This window comes from Meriones unguiculatus, chromosome 2 (genome assembly GCF_030254825.1).
Source record: "Meriones unguiculatus strain TT.TT164.6M chromosome 2, Bangor_MerUng_6.1, whole genome shotgun sequence".
Classification (NCBI taxonomy): Eukaryota; Metazoa; Chordata; class Mammalia; order Rodentia; family Muridae; genus Meriones; species Meriones unguiculatus.
In genome coordinates, this window is record NC_083350.1 from 10,838,726 (window position 1) to 10,854,702 (window position 15,977).

General features: G+C 46.4%; 1 protein-coding gene across 1 annotated transcript in view; it reads left to right on the forward strand.

The window, feature by feature from the left end:
- Window positions 1–3,394: 3,394 nt before the first annotated feature.
- Window positions 3,395–15,977, forward strand: part of Setbp1 (SET binding protein 1) — a 360,020-nt gene continuing 347,437 nt past the window's right edge. The window contains exon 1 of the mRNA XM_060377005.1: window positions 3,395–4,642. The gene's annotated coding sequence lies outside the window, so the exon portion shown is untranslated. The remainder of the gene's footprint in view (window positions 4,643–15,977) is intronic.

The window sequence follows — 15,977 nt, forward strand, 5'->3', positions numbered from 1 at the left end:
CCAGTGAAGACAGAGAGTCTTGGGTTGAGGGAAAAGAAAGTAGGGGTATAGTGTCTTTCTGGCTTCTCAGAGCAGGAGGCTCATTGATATTGATGGTATTATTTCATTCAAGGCGGGGCCACAGTGTTTTGTCATGTTGAGCTGAGATCTTTTTTCTATAGAGGCAAATGCAAACACATCTTTATCTTCCTTTATACTTTTCTTAAGTTTAAAAGCAGTTCCACACTCCCCTCTGACTGCTCTCCTGCATATTCTGTCATGCTGAGGTTGAGACTCTCCTGTCTTTGAATTAAAACAAACAAACAAAAATTAAAAAGTATATTTTGTTTGGCTAGCATGGTCCACAGAAGACTTCAGGGTTCTCCTTTTCTCAAAGCAGAACGTGAGGAGCCCAGAGAGCTGAAAGAACTAGCGGGATAAGTCTAGAACCAAGGTCGCCTTGATGACTGGTACAGGAGCTTTTCATTATATCATAGACATGCTTCCAAATTCTGCATTTCCAGAATTGCCCTGGAACTTTAAATACAGCAAGCCACTCCTCCTTTGTGTTACCTATCACCCACTTCAGTTATATGCATTTTTTAATTAATGTGACCTAAACCAGGACAAGTTATAGTCATATCCTCACCACACTGTATAGACATGTCCTTCCAAGTGACACAGGAATGCCTCAATGCTGAGAGCACATCCAAAACATTTGCAACATTTTAAAACTAATGCTGAGCCCATTCGAGAGGAAGAAAATCAAGCTGGATTCCAAGGCACAGTAATTCTACCTGCTAATTCTCATTTAAAATGGGTGTTACATTAGAGCCTGCTACCTCACCTTGCCAAAGCTAAGAATAACTCTTGTATTTGAACCTAGGAAGAGGGAATAATTGATTCTGAGCATTTCATTCTACCGCTTGAGCTCAACTAAAGGAGGAACAGGCAGAGCAGCCTTATTTCTACCTATGAAATGGTGGAAACTATTCTCGCACTTTGAACTATATCTCAGACTTACAAGTGTGGAAATAAGTTGTCACGTGCCCTGGGATGTGATTGTCCTGCATGTCCTTGCATTATCCCTGCATAGATTGTGGAGCAAGAGGCCTAACTCTATGACTGTTTTATGGGATAAGCACCTAGATGCCTGGAGCACAAAAGGAGAGCCCAGCTGGCAGAGTTCTGCTGTGGTGTCGGAGGAAGAGAGAGTCTCACTTACACTTATTGGCAATGTCCATGCAAGGCATAGCTCAGTCCTCATGAATTTTACATTTTGTTGAGAAAATACACATTAGAAAAAAAAGATATGTGTTCAACAGGAGAAAGGAAATACACATGTTAAATGCAAACTAACAATAACTTCGCAGAAGTGTTAAGGAGACCTGGGCCCTGACCCCATCTCTTCTGCGTTTGTACACTGTATGCTGTGTAAGCAACTTATTTCTGGTCTTCTCTTGCCAGGTTGTGCGCAGGAGTGTGAGAGGTGGTCTTTCCCTCTCAGCTGTGACTTCTGTGAGCGCGGGTCTGCGTCTGGTCTGCCTGCTCCTCTAGCTGCATCCACATCAGTGCCTCCCTGAGACTACACGACAGTCCGCTGACCACGTGATCCTAAAATGTGCTGTGAGCGTTCACACCTGCTGCTCGGATCTCTCTCTCTCAGTCCTGCACAGAGCTGCTTGCACATCAACCGCTTTTTTAGCCCGAGACTTGCTCATCCAGGCTTTGGTACTGAGACAAGCCAAAGGTGGCCTACAAAGAGAAAAAAAGAGAGGAAGTTCCAGGACACTCAGCTAGGATCTGAGGACAAGTTCCGCGTTAACAAGACATAGACAACACAGGAAGGTGCTTTCAGTTTTGGTGAATGCTTGATTACTACCTTGATTTGGATAGTATTATATTCATAACATAAGACATCAGCACAAATTAAAATGTGTAAGCACAAATTGTGCCAGTTTCTTTACACATATAAGACAGAGAGAGATAATATCTCTTTTTGCCTTCTATTACTTCTCATAACTGAAGAGAGGCCATTAAGGAAGAAACATTCAATGATAAGTCAATAGCCACAGAATCCATTTTTTTACTTTAATTTAAGGAGCTTGGGATAGTCTGCTGCTTCCTCAGTGTTTTGTTGATAGGAATTTACTAGTTATTCTGCGCACTGTTTATACTTAACCGAGGATTGTAGTAAATTTTAGAGTAAGTCAAGACTTTCTTTCACTGGCTTTCAAAGCGTCACCTCATAGGATGGAAGATACTGTAACTAAACCAAGAAACATGCTTTATTTTTCCTTCTGGTTATAGCATCTGCCAGCCGTACACTGTGGGAAAGACATTCTGCTTTCTGATAGGTCTTCTTGTTTAGGAAAAGGTAGGAAACAGACTAGATGCTAGTCTGACCTCTGGACTTAGGTCTAGGCTTCAGAAGTCTGGGAGCACAGGCACACGCCATTTGACACAAAGAACATTTGGTTTGATCTTGCTTCTGTGTCTTGATTTTTGTCTCCGTTGCCAGCGTACAGATGTTACATTTTAAAATTAAGCATTATGTTCTTACTAATAATGACAGTCCAATATAAAACATGAAAAAAGACCTGTTGAAATTACACCCTCAGTGAAGGCTTGAGGTGACAGATACGGAGAAAGCTCGTGCCCGACCAGAACAGCTCTCTGAAGAGCAGAAGACAGCGGAATCACACCTTTTCTTATCTTTGGACGCTTCAGAGGAAAGAAAAACCCTGAGTGCAGTTCTATGGCAGAATTCATACCAACAACTAACCCAGGAAAGTAGTGGCTGATGGGGTTGGTGAGAGGGAGCCCTCTCACCCACCCCTGGGTCATTCTATCCCACACGACCCCAAACACTTAGAAAATATGACAGCCAGAAGCCTTACTCAAAACCCCTATTTTACTGGAGGTCTTTAAAAAAACCCTTTGCAGATACATTTGTCTTATTTTGTCCTATGACATCGACCTAAACCTCAGGGGTTTCCCTGCCCAGTTGTCCTGGAAAGACCCTTGCAAGCCAAATACAAGTTCTCATAGAGATTTTAAAACAGCACCATATTTTTGTCAGAAAGGAAGACATTCCTTTCATCCCCTTCATTCTGCCACCCTGTAAAGGGAACTGTGTGTCAGTGTGCATTTGTCATCCCGTCTGGTCCTTGCCTTCATCAAGGGTCCGGTTCTGCCGAATAACAAGGAATGCACGTGAGCATGTGAATGCAAACAAGTAGCTTAACAAAAAATACAAATCCCTGGAAGTGAAATGTAATTACCAGGTTAAAAAAGAGAGAGAGCGAGATAGAGAGAGCGAGCGAGAGCACCCATTTACGAGAGCCTATCACATCTCGCGTCTCTGAACGCAGCTTCCCCCCAACACTGCTCCTGTTGTGTCAGATAGTGGCAGTGTTGAGCCCAGGAACCGGCGCCCAGCCCGCGGCGGTCCCCGCGGCCGCACAGTCTCCGCGGCCGACTCCGACTCGCCGGAGCTACTGGGCCGCGAGGGCGCTGGGGAGCGGGAGGGGCGCGGGGGGGAGGGAGGCGAGGGGTCCTCGATCCGCGTCCCCGAACTGTTCTCCTTGCCCCCACGCCCTGCCAGAGCCCGGCTCCCTCCAACTGACCGAACATCACCTAGGGGGGGCGGTCGAGGGAGGCAGAGGTCGTCGGCCGCTCGCCGGCTGCGCCTCCCTGGGCTCCGGCTGGGGAGCGGCCCGGGCTCGCGGGTCAAGCAGCGTGGGCTCCCGAGCCCCCTCCGAGGCAGATCGCGGGGTGGCAGTCCCCGCCGGCTCCGCCGCGCTGCCGCTCCGATCCTCCCCCTCCCCCGCGCACGCCCTCCCCCTTCCTTTCAGTAGGACTCCGGGACTCGGGAGAGGGCGCGGGAGGCAGGCACACGGGCCCGACCCCACTCCAGCGCTCGCCGGGGACGCGGGCGGGCGGCGAGGGGACGCGGAGGGGGAGCGGGGCGGGCGCGGCCACACGGCGGCGGGCCGCGGCGGCGGCGGCAGGAGCGACCGCGGGCGGAGCGGCGGCGGCAGGGCCGGCGGGCGCCGGGGACCGAACTGCACAGCTCAGCAAAAGCGCCCCAGCCCTCCTCGGCGCGCCGCCTCCCGCGAGCCCAGCCCGGGCAACATTTTGTAACCCTCCAATCCATCCTTTTGGAGCGAAGGGGGGTAAAAAAAATAGCGTTGGACGGAGAGACGGGGAGATCTATATAATAGATACGTACATATGCATATTTATGTATATGTACATAGATATTATATTTGGCTCTTGCTAAAATTAGCCGGGCTCGCCGCGCGCCCGTGCGCGAGTGTGAGCGGGTGTGTGTGCGTGCGGGCGTGTGTGTGAATGTGATTACTCCAGGACTCCTCGGGCTCCGGAGACGCCATTTTCCCCCTTGATATCTCTCTCCGTAAACCGGCGGCGCGGCGGCGGGCGGGAAGCGCTGGGCTGGCCGGGGCGCTCGCCGCCGCCTGCGCGCCCGGGGGCCCCGGCGCCCCCCGAGCGAGGGCGGCCCGCCCCGCGCGTCGCCGTTTGACAGATGCTCGTCGCTATGGAGTTGCCGCAGCAGCACCTTTGGGGGCTCGGACGAGCGACCGGAGGCGGAATCTGAGCGAGCGCCCGGGCCAGCGGAGCCGGAGACGCCGGGACATGGGTGAGCGAGCGCCGCGACCTTGGCGCGGGAGCCGGGGCGCCTAACCTCCCTCCGCGCCGCGGGCCCGGTTCGCCCGGGGCTGGGGGCGGTGTGTGCCATGCATGCAAAAGTTCACGTCGCCTTGCCGGGGCTTTGACTTCGCGCTGGGCTGGAGGGGGGTGTGTGTGGAGGTGGGGGGGACCCGGCCGAGGGGGCGGGATGCAGGTCCCCGCGAGGCTGAGCGGGGATGGGCGCGATCCCGCCGGCTGCTGGGTCGGCGGCCGTGCTGACTTAACTGGAGTAGCCCGTTGGTGGTGGTGATGGTGGAAGCGTCGGGCAGGAGGGCTGCGAGCTTATTGAGTTTCGGCTAATCTGATCCCCTCCCCACCCCCTCCTTCTGCACCCTCCCTCGGTCCTGCTGCCGGCTGCCGGGGCTGGCGGGTTTGGCTTTGGTGAAGTGGACTGGGGAGAGGGAGGGGGTAAGGAAAGGGGTGGGGAGGCGGCAGGGTATTTTTTTCCCCCTCTCTTTGTAACTTGCAGGTTAAGTGGAGCTAGAGAGCTACATTGTAACCCAGTTGGGGGGGGGGGGTAAATGTATCAGAATCTAACGTGTGGTTAATAGAAGAACAGGCGAGAAGTGGTCCAGCCAATGAAGGTTGGTGTGTGCTTGTGTTCTGGCTGTTAGTTTTTCTCTTAAAAAAAAAAATCTTAATCAGTGGATTTGAGTCTCTTTCTTGTGCTCTCCGGGCTGGCCATTGTGAAAAGGCAGGAATTCCCTTAAAAGCAGAGAATGCCCTCTTTGAAAGCACGCATTGTGTGCGTCTGTACAGGAGCTGAGGGCTTGGGAATTAACGACAGGCTTCCCTGTTCGGTGGTTTCCAGTGGGAAATCACTCCGGAAAGGAAGACCTTCAGTATGGATTTATTGTTTTTGTCTTTCGAACCATTATCTCTTTGGCCAAAATACTGTCTGAGAAGTTCCTCAGAATCCAAGTCAGGTAAATTGGACTGGGCAGATCTGTAGCAAGACGGTGATAACGGGGACGTTGTATTTGGTGTCTGTGATGGAAGCATTGTTGGGTTAATTGCAATTTCCGATCAGTAGAGCATGCTGCTCCTAAATTAAAAAAAAAAAAGTTACTGCCGAAATGCTGTCTTCTACGTCCTCTCCTCGCACTCTCCCTCCTCCCAGCCCCACACCCGCACCAGCGACCACAGTTCTGAAATTGGACCCAACTACAGTATTTTGCTGAAGATCAGGAAAGTTGTTCAGTTGGAAGTAGGGGATGAGGCTGGAGATAGCGGGAGTGTGTGGACGGACCTCTAGTCACTGCCCGCTGCCGCTGCGTTTATTCTTTATGTGTCTTTGTGGGGTTCTCAGCGTGTGTATCTGTCTGAAAGGACTGTTGACGGAAGGATTTCCGATTTGTTTCCGTTTCGAATACACTGTCCTGATAATCTCATGGTTGACGTCTGAAACTAACAGGGCAGTGTGTGTGTGTGTGTGTGTGTGTGTGTGTGTCCCCTTAGTGTCCTTATTCCCGCAGAACTCTCTTCTAAAAGGGCGTGATTCTAGAATTCTAAAAAAGCTACTTTTCCTGCCCCTGTCTTCCTGCCCACAAACATCCACACCTTTCCTGCTGAAGTTTGGTTCCCCTTCATGGTCCTTCATGGAAAGACTGATTTTACTTTCTTTTTAAAAATTGTATTCATTTTTCCTGTCTTTCATTTTCTTTCCGTCTTCCTCCTGTTTTGTACTTTTTTTTCCCATGAAGATTTGCCCTGAAAAGTGATTTCATAAAGGATCTGGCTGTCAACAAAACTCTTTGGCAGTTTGGGCCCACCCCCCATGACCTTATAGTACCTCAGGATAAACCTAGGGACCCAGGCACCTCACCCCCTTCAAATGCAGCCTGGCTGGCAAGAGAAGGTAGTGCCAGCTGGCCAGGGGGAGGAGGGAGTTTACAACCTCTAAGATGCAGCCAGTTTACAGTCCTGCCTCCCTCTTCTCTTGACTTCTGTGGCTTCCTTCAACTGTCCTTAAACCCTGGAAGGAGGCTGATCGCTTTTCTCTGAGTGGGATTTACAGGTTTCAGAGTCACATGGAAGGTGCTGTGTTTCTAGCCTGTGCTTCCTCTCACTGCTGGTTACCAGCAGAAGGATATTAGAAAAGAGTGTTCCAGGCAAATTAGAAAGGAGTAAGAAGGCAAGTGTGGTCGAACAAGCTGCAGGAAATGTAGTCCCAGAAGACACTGAGGCCAGGTATTTAGAGTGTTGCTTGGCACATAATCTTTTTCCTCTGTGAAAGAATTAGTTGGGGGTGGGGGAGAGAGGGAGGAGAGGAGAGGGAAAGAGGTCCCAGTTTGAGGAAGTTGAACTGTAGCTGCAGCTGGGCTGTGCAAGCTGCTGCCGGCTTTAGTAACCCGAGCTGAGCTGGGGGAGGAGGTGGGGATCACAGGCCTTTAGGAGACAGAGGGGCTTGTCTCTCTGAGCAGGAAAATAGGTGTGTCTCTGGAATAAACAAACTGGAGGTGGGGGAAGGGAACATAAGGGGGACATCTCAGGCAGAGTGGTATTGCTTAGGAAGGAGGCCACTTGGAGCTTGGAGGGAAATAACTGCCTTATATGCTTATGAGGAGCCAGGCAAGCGCAGGGCTGTAATCTGATCTTTTTCATCTTAACATCAGAATGCTACATAGGAAGGCCTTGCAGGGAGGCTCAGTTCTAGGTGTCCCTTGGGAACCTAGGGAGGCATCCCTGAGGGAAGCCAACAACCTCTGCCACCAGGAGGGCACCTGGTCCCAAACTGCTATTACTCACAGGAAGCTACTTCAAAAAGTACCTGATCTCAGTAAAGGAGGGAAGGGGGTTGCAGAACTTTGGGTTATTGCAGAATTTAGCTAAAATGGCCAGTGGAGAATCGCAGAAGGAGGAATATTGCTAAGAAGTAAATAGGAGGTGAGGGCTCACCTCTGGGTCTCCTGTTCCTTTTCTGCTGATATCTTGGCTTTGAATTCCATTAGGGGCCAGATCAACACTTCTGTGGCACAAAAGTGTACATTTGGGAGAGAGGAGTTCTTGCAAAGTGGTACTATAACCGCTGCCATGAAGCTTCTGTGGCACATGCAAAGAGGAGCGGAATGTACTTAGATGTGTAGAACATCCTTTCTAGGGTCCTGTGGAGACACTAAAACTTGGCTGGGCTTTCCTTGGCCTCCCAGAATGCCAGTTTCTTCCTTGGAGACTTGAAGCTTTAATTAAAACCAGAAAGCTATTGAAGACAGACCCAGCCAATGAAATTCTGTTGTGCTGCTCAGGGACAAGAAATAAATAATTTTTTTTTTTTTTTTTTTTTTTTTTTTTTTTTGCTGATGGCATTTCAAGTTGCTTCAGTTTTACTCATGCCAGTAAAACAGGGTACATTATTATTAACACATTAGCTTTGTCTAAGGAATTACAGAGCTTAATGTTGGATGTGATGGGGTTTGCTCAGAGACCCCTGGTATCAAAGAAGCATGCAAGGATGGGACAAGAACACATCTGGAGTGCGCACAACATTGTAGCAAAAGAAGACACCCTTGGAAAGTCCTCATTAGAAGCCACTTTGCCCGTTTGCCAGGTTCCTATGAGGAAGGGGCAGCATTGAACTCTATTCCTGTTTTATAACCTGTTATGAAGTTGGGTCAGGTGTGATAAAACACGTGAAGTAACTTACAAAGAAAAAAGCTTTTTGTGTTTTTGTTACAATTTAAAGAGTGACAGTTCAGGGCCTGTTGGTGTTGATGCTTTGGGATTCGGGTGAGGCAAAAACCAAACCAATACAAGAGCAAGGTAGGAAAGAATGACAAAAAGAAGGGTATGAGATCCCAGGAACACTGAGCCCATGCCCCAAATGTGTTAAAGACCCAGGCTAGGGCCCACCTCTTGAGTTTTCTAGTTCACCACAATGCTACTTTGGAGATCAGACTTGTAATACATGGACCGTTCATGGGTACTAACATCCAAACTTTCCCTAAACTTTTGACCAGAATTAAGAAGTGTTATCATGTTCATAGCCGTGTATGTGTTTGTGTGTGTATGTGTTGGGGAAGCAGGGCTTTTGTCAGGGCTCTTGTTTTGTGAATTCTTCTATTTCTTCTTCTTTTCTTTCATCATCAACATCATCACCACCATCATCATCATTTGACACAGGGCCTCACTGTTAAGCCCCAGCTGGCCTTGAACTCACAAGACCCATTTGCCTCTGCCTCCGAAAAGCTGGGATTAAAGGACTGTGCCACGATGCATGGTGTTCTGTACACTCTTAGTGAAGGCCGGGACACTTTGGCCAGCCCAGTCCTTGATAAGTGCTACAGAGAAAACACATGAAGGCACAAAATTGATTCTCACCTGCACTATTGTTCCAAGTTTGTATTTCTGTTTTCATCTAGTCACCTACTATATTTTTTATGTTCCTTTAGACATATCAAGTCAGAATTAAGTGAATGTCGTGATTTGGTTACGTTTTCAATTATGCACTTCATACGTATAGACAGAGCAGATTTCCTGTTGTATTCGCAGTCTTAGCCCATTGAAGGATGCTCGCTAAGGCTGAGGAAGTATTTTTGACAGTCTTTGGGTTAGAGACCAGCAACTGATAACTTCTGTGGTTCAATGCAAGTGATACTAGTGTCAAATGGAGAATGTGACCAGTTCTGAAGCCCACCGTGTCCCTTACAGTTGTTCTCAACTTTACTAATGATGTGACCCTTTAATACAGTTCCTCATAGTAAAATTATTTCGTTGCTACTTCATAACTGTTAAGAATCCTAATATAAACATGTGATTTGCAGGATATCTGATATATGACCTCTGTGGGGGTCGCAACCCACAGGTTGAACCACTTGCCTTAGGAGGAAGCAGCTGTCTCCTCCCCAGAACTGTGACATACTATGGTAGGTTATGATATATAGCCTCAGGCAAGATGCAAACTGAGCTACTGAGTAGACGCTGGGGCAAGAGCTCAGCCTTTTCAACTAGTGAGCAAGAGAGGGGGCAAATGTGACTGTTGCTCAGAAAAACCATCTCCTTGATCCAACTTACATTTTCCCACCAAAAATAGTCCCTTTCATATGCATGGAACTTTGTTTCAAAAATACCTTCATATTAGATCCACATAGGAAGATCTGCATAGGAAGGAAACCAAGGAAATATTTATCCCTGCTCAGGAGATAAGGCTGCAGATACCTTAGGGTACCTGAAATGATACAAGTTAGTAGTTGACCTGGGGCAGCCCAAGTGTGAGTGAGCAACCTCACAGCTGATGAGACAAGATCTGTTCTGGACCCTTCCTCATCGTGTCCTAGCTAAATGGCCCTCATAACTTATGTAGCCTCTTTGAGCCTCACTAGTGTAGCCAGGAGAAGACAGATAAAGCTGTCTTCATCATTGTGTCCTAGAGGTTGTAAGAATTAAGTTACCTTATGTAATTTCACCAGATCATTTTTATCCTTGAACTCTTGGAGATTTTCTGTGCTGCTTCTCGGAAACTGATTCTGGGATTATTGTTGCCATGACCTACTTTAAGAGGAATATCCACAAAGCCCTCGTGTTAGTAGTTCAGCAGACTTAACAGTATATACATATCAACTGATGAGTCAGTCAGTCTTCTCAACTCAACCGTGCATGGGCTGCATGATTAGACGTATATTGTGCCAAGTCCATGTGTGACTCAGAGTCTCATGTGGTGGCCAGTCCAGCTGGACTCAAGGAAATATTGCTCAGGAAATGCTCCTTCAGTAAGAGTCAGGAGCAGAAACATGAAAGGATGAGAGCCTTTAGGGAAGAGACACAGTGGACAATGAGATGGCCTCCATCAGGGTTCTGTGAGGAGGAGGAATGTCATCCAAGTCGGAATTTCTTATCTCTCTGAAAAGAAGAACTTCTGGCAGAAATGTCTCTTTCCTAGCACACCCAGGAAAGTTTCTAGACTCTGGGATGCTCTTCGTAGTCTCTTGACTCCTGGAGTCTTCAGTGTTCCCCTTCTTGTTTTCCCTCATGCCTGGTGCTCACTGTCCTGAACCAGCAGCAGTGTTTTCCTTAGTGTCGGTCACCTTATAGTCATTTCCAGAAAACCCCCACTTGTAGCAAGGCATAAGGCTTCTACCTCCTTCAGATTGGTTTCCTTGATAACACTGTGCACTCTGTCCCTTGTCCCCTTTAACACCTCAGCTCTCTCCATTGCCACATCCAGTTGGGGAGGTGACCTGACTGGTCCTGTTTAACCCGAGCATCTACCTGCTAACACAGCTGGCACCACTGTGCCTCCTCGGTGAGGACACACTGCTTATTCCCAAACAGCTCTGGTGACTCTTTCCAGTAGCCACAGCACTTTAGGTCTGTAGTGTGGGCTTGCATCCAGCTGTGATGCTTTGGTGTTTCTTGAACTTCATCCTCTAATTGCAGACCTATCCAGAAAAGGTGCAAACTTGCCCCTCGAAGCCCTGTACCTATTTAGGGTTGATTTCTGTTGGGTGACTATATCATACAATTTATATAGAGTTAGACTGTTAAGAGTAAATCTTTTAAAAATATACCAAATTGTTGCAAAATGAAGCAACACAGGAGGACCTCTTACAGTGTATAATAACTAGTTATGTTAATAGCTTTCATAGTTTTGGCCGTTGGAAATCACCCAATCTTAGCTTCTTCCTCAAAGCCTAAGAGGTACTGATATTTTACCACAAAGCTGTCTTTCCAGCCAGTGCTTCCACTCATTCATTCGGCAATCAGATGTTTATTAAGTGCGCACTGGAGTGTCCTCAACACTCTCACCCTCATAGCTCTTGATGTCTGCTGAAAATTCCAGTCCTGCAACCTGTTTTCCACACACATTTTGCCACTTAACCATTCCTTCTTCTTTGCTGCTTTATTTGGCTTTCTTTTCTGCTCACTGTTGACTGAGCAAGCCTGACTACACAGAAAAAGAGAAGAAACACAAAGCCCTGTAGAAGGGAAGTTTGAGTTTTGGGGTGCAGGCTTCAGGCTGGGCTGGCCACCCATTAGCCTGGGTGAGGAGCAAGTCCCACTGCCTTTCTTAGCTTGACTCATTGGAAAGGGGAAAAGGTTAAGACTGATACAGGCAGACCCATCCTAAGTTCTTGGACTCTAGAGACAGAAGTGTCTGAGATATTTAAAAACTTTTCCTTTAAAGCACAGAGACCCTCAAACTCACTTAACGATACCCGGACAACTGTCCAAAGCGATCCCCATGAGAATTAAGGCACTCAGTTTGCTGTTGGATGTGGTTGAAAGAGTTACAGAAGGGGAAGTTGGTGCCCTGGGGTAAATTAAATCAGAAGCTCCCCAATTAGGGCAGAAGAACAGGCTTGCAGGAAAGGAGGTGGGGGAAGGTAGGTATGAAGCAACACTACAAAAAGTCACGCGGAAGGAAGCAAAGGGTTAAATTATCCTCACCACTTTTGAAGCCTCCCCTCCTTTGGTGAAATAACTAAGTTGACAGAAGGGAGATGGTTAAAAGTCAACTCTGGAAAGTCCAAAGCTGTCATCTTTGTTGGGGCTTTACTTCTGTCTCCTGTGCCCTGTAGGTATCTGAGATCTGCTGAAGCTGCGCTCATTTACACATCTTGGGGCTGGGTATCATTTCATGAAGCAGATCCTTAGGAGCTTGAAGGTTGGTGCAATGTCTGCTTCTGAGCTGTTACTCCATCCCCACAGAACTTGTCTGCTCTGCCACTGGAGGTCTGTGCGTGACAGAAAAAAAGGCTACCAGTTTGTTTTATGTTCAGTGAGATCAGAAGGAATCCAAACCCACATTTTTCTGCACTGTTGCATTGGGGTGGGATGAGAAAGATTAATCTTTGTCTTAAGATACTATGAAAGGCTAATGGGTTTTTTTCTAAATTATCTGGAAGCACACTAGTTGACTTATTTAGGAAGAAAAGCCAATGGAAGCTATTGAGATGCTATGGTATCTCACACCAGGAACTTCTAAAGAATTTGGGATGTAAATGAAAGGCAAAGGTAGCAAGCAAATTGTGTAAAAAAGCTTTATTATTATTTTGTTATTATCTCTATGTGTCAGTGATTCAGTCTGTCATCGGAAAGGAAATGCTTGGAGTTCCTTGGGACATGGGGAGCCACAGAGATGATATTAGTAGAATTTGATGGATCCAACACAGTAGCTTGGGAATGATTGTTGGAGCTGGTGGGGCATCATATTCTTGGAGCAGAATAAGAAAACTTGGGTGACAAATTCTATGCAGCTGTTACTAGCTATGCCTGTTGTTATTTGAGTAAGAAGACTTTTGATTTTTTTTTTTTTTTTAAGCATAACAGTGGTGGCCAGAAAGCATGGTTCAACATGATAGCATAGTGGGCCTTCTCTCTGCTCCTTACATTGTCTTTAAGAGCTCTATTAAAATGTTTTTGATCCACAGATATTTTCTGAAGTCTCAGCCTTACAGCTTGTATGGGCCTTTCTTTCTGGTACACTTGGATGGGAAAGGTGTGCTATGAGGTGGTGGTTTTGCTCTCTGTGAGTGGATGGTATATTTGAGGAGATCCATTTAGCCAAAATGGAAGCTACCATCCTTCAACTAAATTAGGAACATTTTCCCAAGTGGAGCTTTGCTACTTGTGTGATCCATGCTAAGGTGTAGTTGGGAAGACTTCAAGGAGGAAAAGAAACAAGGAGCCTGTCTTAGAAGCAGGCTACCTTTGGTAAAGTGGCAGAAATTGAGCTGAAGTGAAGAATGGATTTAGAATTACCTTGAGAAAATGAATACTAGTCACGTGCTGTAGAAAGCTGCCAGATTGAGGATTACCTTCCATGCAGTAGGAGTGGAAGGTACTACTGCCAAGGCCAGGTAGATCTGAGAAAGCTTCAAAGACTGTGTGAGACATGAGTCTCACTCAGAACAAAGGGGTTGTCTTGGGTCTTGGTTAGGTGGGTGCAGAGGTTGGAAGATCCTCCACCTGGGAATGTATGAGAGAGAGAGGGGGAGGGGATGAGGGAGGGAGAGAAATCAGTTCCACAAGGTACCCTGCAGGTGGAGGCAGCAAGGTCGAAGGACTAGGCCCATAGGTCAAGGCTCTAGGTTCTCTGAGCTGAGCTGAGGAATCAGGATTCATTTCCCAAATGCTAGGAGTGAGGGGCCTGAATCGAAGGGGGTGTGCAGTTCAGAGATTTCCATGGATGCAGCATGGAGAGGAGTTCTCACATCTGACCATGCTGCACAATGCCAGGATCTGCCCACCACCATCTCTGCAGCTGCAATCTGATAGTCTAAAGGCGTATCTTTAGAATAAACAACAGAACAATATATCAACATTTGGATTGACGATTGGCCATTCCCTGGCACAGAATACCCCACACACTGGAAGGTGTCTTTAAGAGTTTAATACATAATTGGAAAAGGACACACTAGTTTCAGTAGCAATGTGGTGTATAAATGGCAGTTCAGGATACCTAGAAGGGAACTGTTATAAAGAGAGGGAAATGGAGAGAATAATTGTTCAGCTCTATGGTAGGCCTAGCATTTTCTTTAATGGAGAAGTATAAGTTGTATTAAATTATACTTTCTGTTCAAAAGACAACGTACAAAATGATTGCCGAATCAGATAGTTGAGCGGATGAAGAGTTTGAACTGGACCCACCAGTCTATTCAACATTAGAGGGGTTTTCTAGAAAGATCAAGGGACTCATCATCTGTTACTCTCTCATTTGGTTTGCTTCCGTCATCCCAAATAAATATGCTCTTTTTATACCCATTTTACACATGACTGGTGGATTACTGGGGTTCAAGTGTCTACTTAATGTTGGCTCTTCGGAGTTTCCTGGTGTTATTAGTTAAGAAACATTTGGGTCCATATAGGACTAGCTCTAAACGTTAGATTTAATTCATATGTATAAAATGGCTCCATGTCTGGATTAAATCAGTTTAAAATTTATAGATATGTAAGCTAGCATACTTAAAGTATACAAGAGGTGTAAACAAGTATACAAGTGTCTTTACAATGGCTCCCTAGTCCGTACTTGGATAGGAAATAGCATGATCACAATAATTTCTAACAGATCTACGATGATTCATCTATTTTGATTCAGTGTGTGTGTGTGTGTGTGTGTGTGTGTGTGTTTTCTCTCTATAAGAATTTGTGTAGTGAGTAGCATGAACAAGTGAGAAATCTGATGCTGAAGAATACGAAGGGACATGGCAAGTTAGATGTGGGAGTCCTGTGGGTAGAAGCAAGTATGGGCTTTTGGTAAAAAGCTGGCTTGCCTCTGTGGATCATAACATAAAAGAGTAATCATATATACGCGCTATGCATCAGTTCACAATGGGGATACATTGGTTTTGAGGACAGCATTGTTGGGGGCTTTGTTACTGTGCAAACACCAGAGTGTGGTCCCGTATAGACGAAGATGGGATAAGGGCGGAGACATGAGAAGGCCTGTGACCATACTGGCATGACATATAGCTTTATAGTAAATGTTTTATAATTAGAAAGAGCACAGTAAATTGATGATAGAAGGTGTAGAATAGAAAGCTAAACAAGCTGGTAGTAAAGCCCTCCACTCTTACAAGTCTACCTTGTGTAACCTATGTAGGATTTTTATGGTTTAATACTGTGTGATGGTATTGGAGTAGGTTTGCTCATGCTGGGTCACATTAAAAGTATGAATAATGCTATGTACTAAAATATTACAAATGAAGCCTGGCAGTGGTGGTGCATGCCTTTAATCCCAGCATTAGGGAGGCAGAGGCCGGTGGATCTCTGTGAATTCCAGGCCAGTTAGGATTACACAGAGAAACCCTGTCTTGCAAAATGGTGATAATAATAACAATGAATGCAATGATGACAACATTGCTAGGTGATAGATTTTTAGCTACATTAAAATAATCTGGGACCACCACCATGCATGCAGTCTGTTGTTGATCTAAATCTGTTCTTTAGTGCACTAGAATGTATCTGAACTCAACTGTGGATCTGTCATAGCAAATGTGTGCCCTTGAGAAAATTACTAAACTTTCTGGGTCTTTGTGCTATGTGTGTACATTAAGGACAGGATTATGGCATCATACAGATTAAACTGAGAAGCTCAGTTATTTTTATTTTTATTTTTTTACTGTGATAGTGTTTTCTTCCTAAATCCAGGTAGGGACAGTGATAGTGAGTAGGATGCAATCGCTAAAAATTGAGCCTGCAAACTTGAGGCTAGGTCTCAGCAGCCAGTCCCCAAAGCTCATGCTACTGTGCTATCGTGAGAAGGCATAACCAGAATTGTTAGAAATAGCTTCTTTTCAAGAAGCATGGCTTTTGAACACCTCCTATTGAACATTTTTTCCTGTGTTCAT